General features: G+C 46.6%; 1 non-coding gene across 1 annotated transcript; it reads right to left on the reverse strand.

The window, feature by feature from the left end:
* Nucleotides 1-16,847: 16,847 nt before the first annotated feature.
* TRNAM-CAU lies at nucleotides 16,848-16,920 on the reverse strand. The gene has a single exon. It is a non-coding gene; the product is annotated as a tRNA-Met (tRNA).
* Between the last annotated feature and the right edge of the window lie 499 nt (nucleotides 16,921-17,419).

Below are 17,419 nucleotides of genomic sequence, written 5' to 3' on the forward strand. Positions count from 1 at the left end.
TTTCCTCATCTGCTCATGGCTGAGCCAGGCCGGGGGCTGTGGGGCTCCCTCAAGAACTTTAATTCCACGCCTCATTAGCTCAAAGACTGCGGGGGTGAGCTGGGGAAATATCCGTGCAAGGAAGGCTTTCCCTCTGTCTGAAGAGGAAGACCTGCGGGAGTCGGGGCTCCAGGACACTCCAGACACATTTCTCACCCGGCTCCGAGTAAAGAGGGTGTCTGGTCTCTGGGAGGTGAAGAGCCAGCCCACCTGCTCCCTGCCTCCCCGGGGACGGTTGCTCAGTCTGTGCCCTGCGCCCGGGCAGGTGCCGCAGCCCTTAGCGGCCAGGAAGCAGGTTAGTCCAGCATCACCCCTGTGTTCCAGCTGGGGAAGCCATGCCCGAGAGGGCAAAGTACAGCAAATTTGCAGTCGATGCTTGTCTTGTTTCTGGAAATTTCTTTCTCCATAGCCGGAGTTAGAGTTGGTTTCCTGCTGATAAGCATCTTTCTTAAGTCTTCGCTGGGGAAGTCAATCTGTGGATGACATTTCCCCCGGCAGCCCCCGAACACTCAGTATTTCTCAGACACATTGTTCCACAGCCGGTGTCCACTATGAATAATTTGAGTAACGGTGAGGAAAGGAACCCGCATGTACAGAGTTCATCGTATTTGCCCAACCCTGCCGTAGCACTTTATAAACACGGTCTCGTTTCATTCTTAGGACAACTCTGTGAGACAGGCAATCTTATTTGTCCCGTCTTACAGGTGAGTACGTGAAAGCCCGGAGAGGTGAAGTAACTTGCTCAAGGTCACACAGAGAGTGAATGGGATCTGACCATGGGGCGTCTCACTCTAAAGAATATGCCTTTAACATGTGGGTGACCTGCTACCCCCTTTTCGGCAGGGGTTCACCTTTTATATTTTATTCTCACAATTAAAGTCCTATCATGTCAGTGTCCCCTGACCTCCCTTGAGGGAAAACACTTTGCGTTTGACACTTTGCAAAGCTAGGGGTAAAGAGGAAAAGGTTTGAACTTTAGGGTTAAAGGGACCTGGTAGCAAATCCTAGCTCTGTAGCTCATCAGCTTTAGGAATGAGACAAGTCACCTGACCTCTTCCTCATTTGTAGCAACAACGCCTCGGAAGGCTGCGGCGGTGAGGGTTACATGAAGTAATGCGTGTCCAGGGCCAGCCCCAAGGTGCCACACAGCTGCCTTGAAAGCTGGGCACATCACTTCGAAGTGGAAAGAACCCAGGCCGGGAGGTCAGACAGACCTGGATTTGGATCCCAGCCTAGCTACTTATTTGCTCTCTGACCTTCAGCAAATTGCAAAGCCTCTCTGGACCCAGAATTTCCTCATCCATAAAATGGTACCTAACAATAAGCATTTTTGCAGAGCTACAGCTCTGCGGGCAGGATTGGGGATAAATCACACCAGGGATCCGGCCTGGGACTGTAGTCAGAGATGAGCGTTCCCCTTGTCATTCTTCAGCATTTCCCCCTCCCTCCTCGGCCTTCCCTACTCTTTCCCTTGTGGTTCGCGCGCGGGCTTGCCAAAGTCAGAGTGTTGACTGTCCTGGGGGACAGCTTGGAGGGGAGGGTCGGTGGCAGGGAGCAGGGCAGTGCCCCGGGGGGTCAGCCTTCCCACCACCTCCTGCCCCGGGGGCCTGCCCACCTTGACCTTGGGCCGTTCAGGAGAAAGCAGTTGGGCTTCTCTGACCTTGTCTAGCGATCCCGCTCCTCTAGGGCATCAGAAACTCACCCTGGGCAGGGGGGAGGGGGTGTGTGACTTGAAACCATTTTGCGGATACCACCTTGATTCCCAAAACAGAGGTCTCACTGGGACCCCACAAGGACAGAAGAGATTAAAAAAATTAACCCGTGGCCAGTTTCTGCTGAGGCAGGGATAGCTTAGTTCCGGCCAGTTGGGTGGCAGAGAGAGGAGCCTGGAGTCACAGAGGCCCAGGTTTAAAGTGGGGCCCAAGTACTTACCCACCTCAGCCTCAGTTGCCTTATTTGTGAAATGGGGTTAGTAAGAATTCTCGCCTCCTGAGAATGTGCCGTTGAAATGAGATCCTGCTTGTAAAGCATTTCCCTGACATATACAAAATGCTCAGCAAATGTTGGCTACCAATAAGCGGCATGTAGGATGGTCAAACGCAGCAAGTCAATCCATAAAAAAAAAAAAAATCCTAAACAATGCTTCTCATGAACGGGCGTGAAGGACCTGGTTAAAATGCAGATTCTCTTCATCAGGGCGGGAGCTGGGCCTGAGACTCTCCTTTTCCCAGCAGTTTCCAGGTGTAGTCAATGCTGCTAGCCTACCAACCACAGTGAGAGCAGCGTGGGGCTGAAACCCATTTACAAACAGAAACCTGTTGGGTCTCAGTTAAGATGAGCTAATTCCTGAAAATGGGTCAATTTTGGGTAAATCCGGGAGGAGGGGAGTGGAGAGAAAGTACTATTTACTGTGGCTGCTTGGCATCGGGTGTGTTGAATGAATGATCTCTTGGGATTCTCGCAGTGCAGCTGAAGGATGTTCTCAGGTCCACCGTACAGGTGGGGGAACTGGGACTCAGTTGTTCAACGCTCCAGGTCCCAAAACTTAGCAAAAGATAGGACTGAGATATGGCCTTGCGTCACCTTGCTTCCAATCCATCACCAGTGGATCACCAGGATCACCTGTCCCTCTGGATCTCGGAAGCAATGGCAGGAGCCTGAGAACATAGCCGAGACCATCCTACACAAGCCACCTCCTCGGTTTCCCTGCTGGAAGTGAGTGGCCTGGGTGTAAATGACCTCTAGTGGCCCCCCTACCCCCACCTCCTGTTGGAAGAGTTTATCTGTCCCTGGGTGCGCCACTCTTACTCAGCATTCCATTGGCTGCTTCCCCACTCTGCTTCCTAACTCGGTGCTGATGTTCTAACTGCAGACATATCGATGTCACCCGTCCACTTAGGAACACTGGCAGACCTGCTGGACACGGGCCTGTTCACCATAGCAGGCCAAGTGATGCAATGGACACCAGAATAAACTCAGCACCTGGTCCAGAGAGAACATTCTTCTATACCCCAGAGATGAGCCTCCCAGCGTCCCTGCAGGTAGAGAAGGCCACTTGCGTCAACTTGAAGTCATGTGGGATCTAGTTTCACCTGGAGCCCAGGCTCAGAGTCTTAACCCCATAGGGCCCGAGTGCTAGAGAGATAGGTTTGAGCCCACACAGGGCGACACAGGCAGACAGGCCCACATTCCCCCAGGTGGACTCCCGCATACCTCCTGGGCTCAGAGAGAACTGGGCAGGATTTTGGAAAAGCACGTTGGCCAGAGCTAAAACCTCTGGGTTTCAACCTTGGGGTATGACATTGGGCAAGTTATATATTCTCCTTGGGCCTCAGTTTCCTCTGCTGTAAAATAAGGCAAATGTGGTAGTTTTCTGGTGGGGTTCTGGTGAGAATTAAATGAACTAATACAGGGCCGCCTGGGTGGCTCAGTCAGTTAAGCATCGGACTCTTGGTTTTGGCTCAGGTCATGATCTCAGGGCTGTGAGATCAAGCTCTGCACTGGGCTCTGCGCTCAGCGTGAAGTCTGCTTGAGATTCTCTCTCTCTTTCTCCCTCTGCCCCTCCCTACTTGCATGTGCATGCTCTCTCTCAAAATAAATAATCTTAAAAAAAAAGGTAAATGAGCTAATACATGCAAACCATCCCATGCAAGCCATCCTCATAATTGTGAAATCTGTTAGAGTAGGGACTTCTCTGTTCTGTTTATTGTTGTATACCCTGTATCTGGAAGAGTGCCTAACACATGATAAATGTTCACAAATATTTATGCAATGATTGAATTAGGGAGCCTCTAGAGTGGTGGTTTTCGAACTATGGTCCAAGGAACCCTACGGTGTCTGGGGCCACTGAATGATGGGATGGAGGGAGTGTGAGAGGAAAAACTTGGAGAGGAACCAGCATCATTGTGCTCCCTTCCCCTGCCCAGATCCTCTCTGATTTATATGTTATAAATGTGGTTTTTCTGGGTAAAATTTTATTTGGAGGAAGATTTTTGCAGCTGAAAAGTAGTTGGAACATCATTAATATCCAAAATTTATTTCCTAGACTACCTGCCTTACATTGTCCTGTGTGAGGGTTAAGAATGCTGATTCCCTGATCCCACGCATGATCTACTGAATCATATTTTCTGGGGAAGGAGTATGCATTTTTAATCAGTGTCTTAAGGCATTCCCATTCATGCTAACATTTAAAAAACACGTGTCTAAATCATGTTACAAGTGGGGACATTGAAGCCTTGTTAGGTGAGGTGCCTGGCTCAAGGTCTCCAGGGCGATGTTGGAAGGGCTGGTGTAAAGGTGTCTTAACTCCTAGACCAAGTGCTTTTTCCAGGCTGCAGCTTCTATGACCCTAAAACAAATAAGCCCCTTGTGGGTCCAGGTGATGAGAGGGGTTGTGGGAGGGAGACAGGAAGTTGGTCAACACTCTCTTGGCCTTGGGGTACCTGTCTGCCTCTTGGAGCTTGGGCTTTGCCCACACATGCCAGGGTGGGCACTCAAAGGGTGTTGGTCTAATAGAAGGAATGAGTGAAAGAATGACATTCTTATGGAGAGATATAAACAAACAGTATATGATATAATGGCAGGTAGTACTAAGCTCTGCGAAGAAAATAAAACTAGGTAAGGGATAGAGAGTGATACGTTGAGGGACTATTTTAGGTAGAATATTTAGATACTATTTTGGAAAAAAAGCCTCTTCTGAGGAGGTGACATTTGAATAGAGACCAGAGGAATGTGGGAGATGGAGTTGTTGATGGAAGGTAAAGGGGACAGCAAGTACAAAGGCCCTGAGACAGGAAAATGCTTGGTGTGCTTGAGGACCTGCAAGGATCATTTGAGGTTGACATGAGACAATGTGGGAAAATTTCTTAGGACAATGTCTGCTGCACGCTGGTTGTTACTATTATTAACGTCATTTTAGCCTCATGATGTGAAGGACAAGTACTATCAGATTTACCTTTTATTTTACTTTATTCTATTTTCTGTTATTTAAAAGTCATATTCATTAAGATGTCCCTACACTAAAAGTCACCTTTGTCTAGTGAATAGGTGAATGAGATTTGCCAAATGGTCCCATTTGTGAAGCAAATGGATATCAAATATCAGATATCAAACATTTCCATATAAAAGTTCCTTTGTGCCCTTTGTAGCAAATCTCATTTACCCACAGCCCCTAGCAATCACTGATCTGATTTCTGTCTCTAGAGTTTGGGAATCAGATGGGTATAATCTTTCATGTCTGTGTTCTTTCACTTAGCAGAATGCTTTTGAGATTCCTCTATGCTGTTGAATGTATACCAGTGTGTTCTTTTTTTTATTGCTGAGTAATATTCCATTGTATGGATATACCACATATTGTTTATCCTTTCATCAGTTGAAAGACATCTGGGTTATTTCCAATTTGGGGTTATGAATAAAGCTGCCACAAACACTCATGTACGTATCTTCTGTACATATCATGTACATCTTCTGTACATATCATGTACTTCTGTTCATGTACATATCTGTGGATACATGTTTTCATTTCTCCTGGGTAAATACCTAAAAGTGGGATTGCAGGATCGTATGTTTAACTTGATGAGAAATCAAATGATATTGTAGCCGTTTCGGGTGGATGTGTCATGGTATCTCATGATGGTTCTAGATTCCATTTCCCTAGTGATGAATGAAGCCCAGCATCTTCTTCTGTGCTTGTCTGCCATCTCCATCTCTTCTTTGGTGAAGTCTCTGCTCAAGTATTTTGCCTACTTTTCAACTGGGATGTTTGTTTTCTTATTGAGTTATGGGAAAATTTTTTTTATGTTTCCAGTTGCAGGTTTTTTTAAATCTAAGATGCATTTTGCAAATAGTTCTTCCTTATCTATAACCTGTCTTTTCATGTTCTTGAAGAGTACCTTTGGAGGAGGTGAAGTTTTACATTTATTTTTTCAACAGTTCCATACTGTTTTTCAACAGTACATTTTCAACAATTCCATACATCACTCAGTGCTCATAATGACAAGTGTACTCTTAATCCCCATCACCTATTTCCCCATCCCCCCACCCACCACCCCACCGATAACCATCAGTTTGTTCTCCTTAGCTAAGAGTCTTTTTTTTCCGTTTGTCTGCATAAAGAAGATGTGATATATATAATATTCCATTATATATTATATTATATTATATTATATATAATGGAATAATACTCGACTGTGAAAAAGAGTGAAATCTTGCCATTTGCAACAACATGGATGGATCTAGAGGATATAATGCTAAATGAAATAGGTCAGTCGAGAAAGACAAATACCATATGATTTCACTCATATGTGGAATTTAAGAAACAAGACAAACAGACAAAGAAAAGAGTTTTTCATTTTTATTAAGCCCAATTTCCCACTTTTATGGTTTACATATTTGCTGTTATAGGAAAAGTTCTACCTAATCCAATGCTACAAAGCTTGTATCTATCCTACATTTACTTTTTTCTAAAAGCTTTAGAGTTTGAGGTTTTATATTTAGGTCAATGATCCATTTTGAGACCTTGAGTTGACTTTTATATGTGATATGAACTAAGTATATATATATCTACATAGATACATATCTCAATTGTCCAAATGTTCCAGGAACATTTGTTGAAAGATCTACTTTACTGTAGTAAGACAGAAAGATGTAAGGCTTTGCCCACCATTCCGTATAGAATAGAATTTCCGATCCATTACGAGAGACGGCAGAGAAGGGGCGAAGGCACAGATTGGGATGGCAGAGAAGGGGCGAAGCCTCGCGGGAGAGATGGAGCTCTGCGTGACCCACCGAGTGGCCGTGTGGGAATGGGCAGTGAGCAGCTCCGTGATGAAGCCACCAGTGCAGACGTGGGGTGCAGGCTGGTCCGGGAGGTGCCTGGTGGGGTGTTTCTCTTGGTGTTCTCAGAGATTTGTACCCGTCTTGTGTAAACTGCAGATTAGGAAAGCATTAGGTAACGAGAGGGTGGCAGAGCATATTACATACCAGCCTGGCGCGGGGCCACAGAACACAGCCCGCGGGGATGGCCTTGCCTCGCAAAGCAAAGAGAGCTGGATCCAGGACAGGGATGGCTTCCTCTCTCCCTCCTGTAGCCGGAAGGGAGATACTGCCGGGTCTGGCTGGTGTCTGGAGCCTCTGCTGTGTCTCACATCCTCTGGAGGTGGCCGTGGAAAGGGACTCTGGGAGCCCCCTGAGAGCAGGAGCCTTTAATCCCCCTTTAAAAGGAGGCCGGTGGCAGAACTTGTGCCCCGAGGCAAGTCAGCCACAAATCAAATTCGCTCTAGTCCTCCTGCTCCCTCCAGCCCCCACCTTGCCCGCCCGCCCCAGGGTCACTTAGACGTTGACCCTTGCCACCCTGACCCAGGGGCCGAGGAGCGACTTCACAGGAGGCTGCTTCTTTCTAGCTTCGTACTGCTGTGGCTCACATGTTTATTGAGCAACTACTACGACGAGCACGCACGTATCCCTGCATTTATAGGACCGAAACATGGTCCCTGCCCTCTGGATGCTTCCATTCAAGCTGTGGAAGAACTCAACATGTATTAAGGGTGGACAGGAAACTGACCTTGGTCGAGGGCCTCCTCTGGGCCATTAGTGGACTTGTTCCCGTAGCAACTCGGTGAGAGTGAGTCAGTAGACATCAGGGCTCAGAAAGGTTCAGTAACTTATCCGAGTTTGCACAGCGAGCTGGTGTCGGAGTCAAGGTGTGCGCTTGAGACTGTCAGACTCCGCTTTCGCTAATCACGCTGCCCTGCCTGTACCAGAGCTCTGCTGAGAGGTGTGGGGGTTTCCAGAAGGGGACGGGCCGCAGTGTCTAGCCGCGGGAGCTTACTGTCTGCTGATGGATGAACGGCAATCACTGGGCTCCTGCGGAAATGCAGACAGTGCCACGGGTCTCTGGGCAGTGGGGGGCTGGGTGGCATGTGAGAGGGCTCTTCAAGGTCAGAGGCCTGCACTCTGCGAGTTTTCGGTGCTGCCGAAGGAGATGCTAGAGAAAGGGAACAGGGGTGCCAATAATGGACACAGACCCGGCCCTATGAGCCCAGCCCCGTTACACTTCGCAAACATTGACTCGCTTCATCCTTGCGGCAGTCCTAGACGTAGATACTGTTATTATCTTTATTCCACGGAGGCCCAGAAAGCTTCGAGAACTTGCCCATGGTGACAGGGCTGGTAGACGACAGAGGCAGGCTCTGGCGGGGAAGTGAAATCAGCCAGACTGTTAGGTTTGCAGGGGCCGCAGAGCGGAGAGTCAGACTGAAAGCATAGGTTGGGGCTAGCTCAAAGGAAGTTCATATGCCAGGCCGAGGAGCCTGGCTTTTGCCCTGTGGCCTTGCTGACCTCTAGGAAGTTTTCGGGTAGGGGAGGGATGTCCGACCTGGGTTCAAGCACCTGGCTCTGGCAGATGGGCTGGAGATGCACTGGACTGATCTGGAGAGGAGGTGAGATTGGAGGAGGGAGACAGGTTAGGGGGCTGAAGTCCTTACCCCTGAGGGCAGTGGGGCAGTTAGGGGGCCACGCCACAGGCTCGAGCCTCGCATGCAGTAGGCACTCAGTGGGAGACGGACGAGCTGTGACACATGCCCAGACCCAAAGGGACACCACTATAGCGTGAAAGGGCGCAGTGTGGGTGTCCATGCAAATGCCACAGGAACGTAGACCCTGGAGGTCAGACTTCTGTGGGCTGGGCTGGCTGGGGGCCGCTCCAGGACAGAGGAGGGAGGTGGGATCCTCCTGGAGGCTGAGCAGACGGAAGGAGTAAGCCTAGCAAGGCACCGGCTTTGAGGAAGGAAGAGTGTGGCCAGAGGCTGAGAAGCTGAATCCGCATGGGCCGGTGTGTACCACCTTCTCGGGGATTTTTCCAAGGGGAAGAGGCTAGCAGAGACCCGACTGCTTCTGTAGCTTGAAAAGGAAATTTGGGCCAAACCGTAAAGCCTACTGTTCCTGGAGGAAATGCCTCTCTCCAGCTCAGATCTCACCTTCCAACTCAGGATCTGTAAATCCAGGGCACCTGGGTGTCTGTCCTCTCCACCTGGATGATCAACCATCTCACCCGAGGCTTGGAGAGCCCAAAGCTGCAAGCGTCATCGTCCAACCTACCACTTCTTTCACTTCCAAGTTCCCTATCTTGATGAGACACAGATTTCAGCCTAGTTGGTTGCTCAGCACAAAACCCTGGGAGTCATTTTAGATTCTGCTTTTCCGTAATTCCTCATTCATTCAATGTCCGTCCACTTGTTCAGGGCCCCGTTTCCTCTGCTTCTGAGCTGTCTCTGGTGTTAACCATTCAACAAATATTTACTGGTCACTCAATAAATATGAGCACCCACTGGGTGCCAGGGAATGAGCACAGAGCAGTGAACCACGGAAAAATCTCTGTCCTGTGGAGCTGACTTCCCAGTTGGCTTCATCTCCTCATCTCTTCGTAGCCATTACCATCTCCTGGTTCAGGCCTTTCTTATGTCTTGCCTGCGCTTTGACGACATTGTTGTTGTTGTACTTCCTGCCTCTGGCCTTGACTCCCTATGAGCTGATCATGCCATTCCCCTGTTTAATCCTGCAATGGCTCCCCACTGCCCATAAGAAGACAATGAGAGTCTATTCTGACATAGCAGGTCCTCCATGATGTGATGTGGTTCCTGCAAACTTCTCGGCTTCCCAAGTGTCTGGCCTGGCCTCAACGACTTGGGTTCTGCCTCGGCCTCTGTTTGGTCTTGTCACTGCAACTTTGTACCCCGTGCTCCCTCCCTATGGAATATGTTTCTCCTTCTCCTCCTGGAAAACTCCTGCTTATGTTCCCAGGCTCAGATCAAATGTCTTCTCCCCTTGAAAGCCTTCCTTGATGTCTCCAGACAGAGTCGAGAGCCTCCTCCCCTGCATTTCTGTATCTTCCTGCTCACCCCTATTTTCCAGGACTTTGTGCACAGAGTGTCTGGCCTGGAGAGCTAGGACTGGGCTCTGTTCATCCCTGACAGCTAGAACATAGGGAAGGCCTGATGCATAGCGAACGTTCTGATACTGTTTGCTGAATGAATGAATGAATGAATGAATGAATGAGTGAATGAGTGAATCAGTGACATAGGACACTATGTTCTAGCTCCTAGGATTAGGCCTGGGTAAGGGAGATATCCCATAGTCAGGTGCTGAGGGAACTGAGGGAAGCAGGATACGCACGTTGGCACAGAGACGGAGCCAGGGACAGTGAGAAGCCATGTAATATTGGAAGATAAACCCTGGCCTCCAATTCCTAAGCCCCAAGTCTTCCTTTTTCTGCCTGTGTGCCCTTGGGCAAGTTACTCGACTCTGTCCTTTTACTATTACTATCATCGTGGTAAGATATACATGACATAAAATTTACCATTGTAACCATTTTTTATTTTTATTTTTTATTTTTTTAAAGATTTTATTTACTTATTCATGAGAGACAGAGAGAGAGACAGAGGCAGAGGGAGAAGCAGGCTCCCCGCGGAGCAGGGAGCCTGATGTGGGACTCGATCCCCGGACCCTGGGATCATGACCTGAGCTGAAGGCAGACGCTTAACCGACTGAGCTACCCAGGCATCCCGTAACCATTTTTTAAGTGTACATGTCTGTGGCCTTAACTACATTCCCATTCAATGAACACTTGGTTGCTTCTACCTTTTGGCTATTGTGAATAATGCAGCTATGAACATTGGTGTGTAAATACCGGTTTGAGTCCCTGCTTCCATCTCTTTCGGATGTATACCCCCTGGAATTGCTGATTCATACAGTAATTCTATGTTTAGCTTTTGGAGGAACCACCATGCTCTTCTCCACAGTGGCTACACTGTTTTGTATTTTTACCAGCAATGCACAAGGATTTCCACTGTCTCCATGGCCTCATCTGCCCCCTAGGGATGCTGCTACCTGCCTGCATCATATGGTTCACAGCCATGTTTTGAAGATCAAATGCAACAATGTTTGTAGAGCACTTGCTGAATAACGTTCTTGTGCCCGCATAAAAAAGGTGCTCGGTCCCCTGGGAAACATGTCGCACCTGTAGGAGTTTCCTCATCCACCAGCAGACACACCGCCTTCTGGTGACTTGGAAAGGGGACTTGTCCTCTGGTGATAGCAGGCTCATTCACTTTTCTACAGGAGCAGTGACTATAGGAGGACTTTCCACTCCGGGGCCAAGTAAACCTATGTGCTCCAGGCCAAATTAAAGAACTCTCAGTCTTGCTTAATTCATCAAACCTCAAAGGCATAATGCCAAGCAAGGGAGTGTGGCTGTGACTTGTGCTCAGTGCTTCATTCCAGAGGCTTTCAGTGGAGTGGCAGATGCAGCTCATTTGTGATCGAGTATTACTGTCCCTCTTTCAGGAAAATGGCACATCGTTGTCATGGTCAACCAGCATGTGGTCATTTAACTTGCTTTGAACAATGAAATGGGAAAAGAATGGGTGTGTACCACTTCTGGGTAGAAGCCTTAAAAGTCAACACCTTTTTAAACATATTTTTTGTTTCCCTCTCTCATCACAACCGGCAATATCCCCCAAACTGGCTGCCACTGTCCAGTTGGGTTCCAGAGTGAGGTGGAACAGAGGAGCAACCAATCTGCGCTGGACACATAGGGTAGAATGAGAAATAAACCTGTGCTGTTTATAAACCCCAAAACTGAGAATTGGAGCTATTTGTTACTACAGCATAACCTAGTCCATCCTGACTAATATATCAGCAAACGGTTTATCCTATTGGTGAGGAAAGTGCTGGAAAGAATATGAATAGTGTTTCATGGGAACATAGAGGAGGAGAGGAGGAAACAAAGATTAACCCTGGAGGGAGAGGTCTCTGATGGTTTCTACTTTTAATCTTGTACTCATTTATTCCTTCCAGTAACTTTGTGAGGTAACAATTATCCTCATTTTTCAGGTAAGGGACTTTCAGCTCAGAGATGTTAAATTTCTTTTCTTTTCTTTCTTTTTTTTATTATTTATTCGAGATAGAGAAAGAGAACAAGAGAGAGCGAGCACGAGCTGGGGGGTACAGAGGGAGAAGCAGACTCCCCGCTGAGCAGAGAGCCTGCTGTGGGGCTCAATCCCAGGACCCTGGGATCATGACCTGAGCTGAAGGCAGACACTTAACCAACTGAGCCACCCAGGTGCCCCAAGGTGTTAAATTTCTCAGTGTCTTTCAGCTTGCCATGAATGGAGATGGCATTCAAATTTAGGTCTCTCTGATACTTACTTTCTGGATTTTTTGTATTAATAGTAGCTGAAACTTATGTAGCACTTTTTATGTGCAAGTGTCTGATGATGTTCTAAGAGCTAGGAATGAATGAACTCGGTTAACCCTTATATCAGCCCTCTGATAGGTATATTATAATCTATTTTATGGATAAGGAAACAGATCAAGTGAGTTGCCCCATGTCACACAGTTGGCATTTGAAGACCAGCAGTCTGGATCCAGAATTCATGTTCTTAACCACTGCACTATGCTCAGCTTGGTTCTTCCATGCTCATGGGAGAGACAGATGAGCACCCACTAACTCCTCACTGTATGTGCTTTGCCTGGTTGAACTCACCAACGCCCATGGCTTCAACCATTACATAACAACTGTTAATTTAGCACAGCTCTTTCCCCACTTCTCATTAAATCTCCCTACCTGGATGTCTGGCAGGCATCACCAACAACCAGTTCCAACCCTCAGGAGCTCATCGTCAGACTCCAATCTACAAGCTAGATCAAGTGATCCTTCTGCTGAAAATCTTTCCATGTCTTACCATTGCCTTCCCTTAGCACTGGTGCCCTTGCTGTTCCTTCTGTCTCTCCAGCCTCATCTTCCTCATCCTCCCTTTGCTGATGTCCCTTTCTAGAACATTCTTCTCTGACTGAATAACCTCCACTGTCCTTTAAGACTGATCTGAATAGCAGCTTTATTCACAATGGCCCCATATTGGAAACAGTCCAAGTGCCCATCAACTGGTGAATGGATAAACGAACTGTGGTATATCCAAACGATAGAATACTGCTCCACAGCAAAAAGGAATGCACTGATATACCCAACAACATGGATGAATCTCAAAAGCATTAGGCTAAATGAAAGAAACCAGAAATGAGAAAGACTACATACTGTAGGATTCCAGAAAGTTCTAGGAAAGGCAAAGGTATAAAAACAGAAAACCAATCAGTGGTTTCCAGGGTTTGGGAGTGGGGAGGGCAGGGATTGTGTATAAAGATGTGCAAGGAAATTTTTAAGGTGATGGAAATATTCTACATCATGATAGTGGTGGTGGTTACATAGATATACACATTTGTCGAATTCATAGACGTGTACACTTAAAACATATGGGTTTGACTGATGTAAATGATTTCTCAATAAAGGTTATTTTTAAATAAGGCTCCATTCAAGGAATCTGGCTCTGGGATGCCTTGCGGGCCTCGGCTCTCTACCTTAGCTCTCCCCACCCTGTATTTTCACAGTCTGTTTTCTGGTTTATGTCTGATGCTAGACTTTGAGCTCCCTGGGTCTTTTCTCACAATATAAACATCTTCTAGCAGAGCACTGGATACTCCCCAGACACTCAAGACAAATTTTTCTGATGAAGAGTTTTTAATGACTTGTCGAAGTAATGGAGCCTCCATAAGAAATCTTTTGTCTTCAGGATAAGATTCAGGCCCCAAATCACTAGGACTGGAAAAACCTCTAACCTGAATGCCACAGGCTGTAGCAAATGTCAGTTAACCATCTTTCTGGTCCAAAGAGAGGTGGAGCCAAAGGGTACGGATGGCTTCTGACCCCCTACCACTGCCCCCGGAGCAAACCCTGAGCAGAAGTTCTCGGTCACTGTCACACCCTCATCCCCTTATTGGCTCACTTGCCTACCCTGCATCCTAGGATGTAACTATAAGCCCCAGGAGGGAAGGGACCCTTTTGTCTCTCTCATGGATATTTCTCGATGCTTGGCATGCAATAAAATAGCAATAGCTTTTTTACATGACTGAATTTTCAAGTTCGGATACCTGAAGTAGGCAAATTTTTAGTCTGTGGCTAAAAATATTAGAGTTATTTTGATTTTGGAAATAATGAAATGGGAGGTGGCCCGGGCATGTGGTCCAGCACTGTGGGGGGAAGAAACACAAGGCAGGTAAAATCTCTGATGTGTTAGTGTTGATGAGCAGGTCCATTTTGGAGGGGGTGGTGAGTGGGACAAGGTTGTTGACATTTTGAAGAATGCTCTGCAGTGATTTTTGTCAAAAAAATAAACTTTATTTTTTAGAATAGAGTTGCAGAAAAATTGCAAAGATAGTACAGAGTTCCCATATGCGATGCAACCTGTTTTCCCCAGTATTGTCTTATTTTAGAATGGTACTTTTTTCTTTTTCTTTTTTTTATAATTAATGAACCAATAGTGATATATTATTAATAACTAAAATTCACATTTTATTTAGATTTCCTTGGTTTTTGTCTAATGCCCTTTTATTATTCCAGGATTCCATCTAGAATAGTACATTACATTTCGTGTTGTGGCTCCTTAGGCTCTTCTTGGCTGTGATAGATTCTTGGACTTTGTTTTGGATGACCTTGACAGTCTTGAGGAGTACTGGGTGGGTATTTTGTAGAATATTCCTCAGGTGGGATTTGTCTGATGCTTCTTTCATGATTAGTCTGGAGTTATGGGCTCTGGAGAGGAAGACCTTGGAGGTAAAGAGTTGCATTTATTTTTAAGATCTAAATTCATTTAGTCTAGATGAAAGTGTGTTGTGGTTGGCATTATATGCTTGCAAAAGCCGTGCTGATAAGGAGTAAGGCCTGAACCCATGACAGAAACAAAAAACATCATAGAACCATGTTTTCTGCACCTAACTTCATTCTCCCCTCTGACCCCAAGCCAAAAATTACTGCAATTTCTGGATCTTGATAATCCTTTCTAAATGGAATTAAACTGACTCAGAAAGAGCCAGGAAGCTTCTGCACTTCCCCCCGCCCCGAGACTGGCCTCTTTCTGCTTCAGTGTTTCCTTCCTGAACAAATCTTCTCATCATCAGAGGTAGGGAAATGATTCTGTTCTCAAGGGTCTGCCCCATCAGGGAGCCCCTGACTCTCTCCCTCCAATCCTCACATATATATTAATTCTCTGTGATGTTCTGGGAGCTAAGCTTGGGCTGAAAAGGTGGTGGCACAGGACTGCTTGCTGCAAGGAGCTGGGGTTTGGAAGGAGACACACGCAATTGAGTGAAAATTGTCACACCTTATAAATCCCAGGGAAGTGAGTATGTACCTGGGACAGTGTGGCCCAACAGAGAGGAGGCCATTCTTTTGGGTTTGTATGAAGCTTGCCAATCAAATGTAATTGGGCAATGTAGGAATCCTAGCAAAAGAGTGTATTAGGGGCGCCTGGGTGGCTCAGTCAGTTGGGCGTCTGACTTTGGCTCAGGTCATGATCTCAGGGTCCTGGGATCGAGCCCCATGTTGGGCTCCCTGCTCAGCAGAGAGTCTGCTTCTCCCTCTCCCTCTGCCCCCCCCCCGCCCTCTGTCTCTCTCTCTCTCTCAAATAAATAAATAAAATCTTAAAAAAAAAAGGAGCACATTAATGAGCCAGGTGGGTGCCACCTGTCAGCAGGATTTAGCAAGGACAGTCTTTCCCCAGAGGTGACTTTTCCCTTTCAAGTTCTGCCTGTATGAGGGTAAATGGTTTCCCCTGTATGCAGGCTGGTCTGCGGGAGGTAACCCAGCTTATCCCGAGGCTGTGCTGTGTTGTACCAACCTCTAATTCTTAAATCCTTGGCTCTTTTCCCCAAGGTTTATGTCAAACCAACCTCTTGAGTAGGCAGGATGGTGCTTTGCGAAGTGCTCTGAGTCTTGAGCCATAAGGTTTGGGTCCAGTTTAATATGCATGAAAATTGCTTCTATTTAGGGGATGTGTATGGAAAGCCAGCTCCTGCACTAAATGTCTTATGTGCATTGTCTCATTTAGTCCTCCAACAGTATGAGATAATAATCATACTAATGATTGTTACTAATTACTGAGCATTTATTTTTTGAGATAATTATCATTTTCTTATTTTATTTTACTTATTTTTATTTTTTTCCAGTTTTATTGAGAAATACTTAAATCACTGCATAGGTTTAAGGCATATAGCACGATAGTTTAACTTACATATACTGTGAAATGATCACCACAGTAGGCTCAGCTAACGTCCATCTTCTTATTCAGATAGTATATGAAGCACTGGGGCAACTGGGTGGCAGTTAGTTAAATGTCCAACTCTTGATTTCGTCTCAGGGCATGATCCCGGGGTCCTGGGATCGAGCCCTGAGTTGGGCTCCACACTTAGCGGTGAGTCTGCTTGAGGATTCTCTCTCTGTCTGCCCCTCCCCCTGCTCACGCACGTGTGCGCACGCACACACACACTCTCTTTCTCTCTCAAAATAAATAAATCTTAAAAAAAAAAATATTGAGCACTTATTATGTGTCAGGGCTAATTTAAAGAGCTTGCCATGGATTACATTTCATTATCACAACAACCCTCTAAGTGCATAAATCTCAAGCATGGAACTTGATTAGTTCTTACCCATGTGACCACCACCACCTAGATCAAGATACAGAGCATCTCCCAGAAGGCTCCCTTCCCAGTTATTACCATTTTTACCCCTCCCAGTTATTACCATTTTCCCCTAAACCTCAAGTAACCATTCTTTTGACTTCTAGCCTGTTAGGTGAGTTTGGCCCATTGAATAAACAAGTAAGTAAATAAATACAATTTTACTAAGGTGAGATTCATGTAACAAAATTCACCAGTTTGTTTGTTTATTTATTTTTGAAGATTTTATTTTTCAGTAATCTCTACACCCAACATGGGGATCGAACTCACAACCCCGAGATCATGAGTCACAAGCTCTACCGACTGAGCCAGCCAGGCTCACCCTCCAATTAACCATTTCCAAAATAAACAATGCAACGGTATTTAGTACATTCTCAATGTTCTACAACCGTCACCTCTGTCTAGTTCCAAAGCGTTTTCAGCACCCCACAAGAAAACCCCATACTCATGAAGCCGTTGGCCCGTTTTCAAACATCAAATCGATGAATCATGCAGTGTGGTCCTTTACGTCTGGCTTCTTTCTCTCCATATATGTGTGTGAGAGTTTCCCGGGTCGTGTGTGCACCGGGTACCAATATCCTTCCTGGTTTACAGGGGAGGAAAGGAAGGTGCAGAGGGGGTAAGTAACCTGCTCACAGTCATTCAGCTGGCAAGTGGTTGAGCTGTGAAGCCTGGCAGGGTGGCCCTGGGACCCTGTTCCTGGAGGGTACGCCATACCGCAGAGGAGGAGGCAAGCTCCAGCGAGCCAGCAACCAAGCTGAAGGCAGCTGGCTATGATTTCAGAGAGTTTCCTCTGACTGCAAAGTTCCAGCTGTTG

Source organism: Mirounga leonina, unplaced genomic scaffold, assembly GCF_011800145.1.
Source record: "Mirounga leonina isolate KUSES-001 unplaced genomic scaffold, KU_Mleo_1.0 Mir_165, whole genome shotgun sequence".
In the NCBI taxonomy this organism is placed as follows: domain Eukaryota; kingdom Metazoa; phylum Chordata; class Mammalia; order Carnivora; family Phocidae; genus Mirounga; species Mirounga leonina.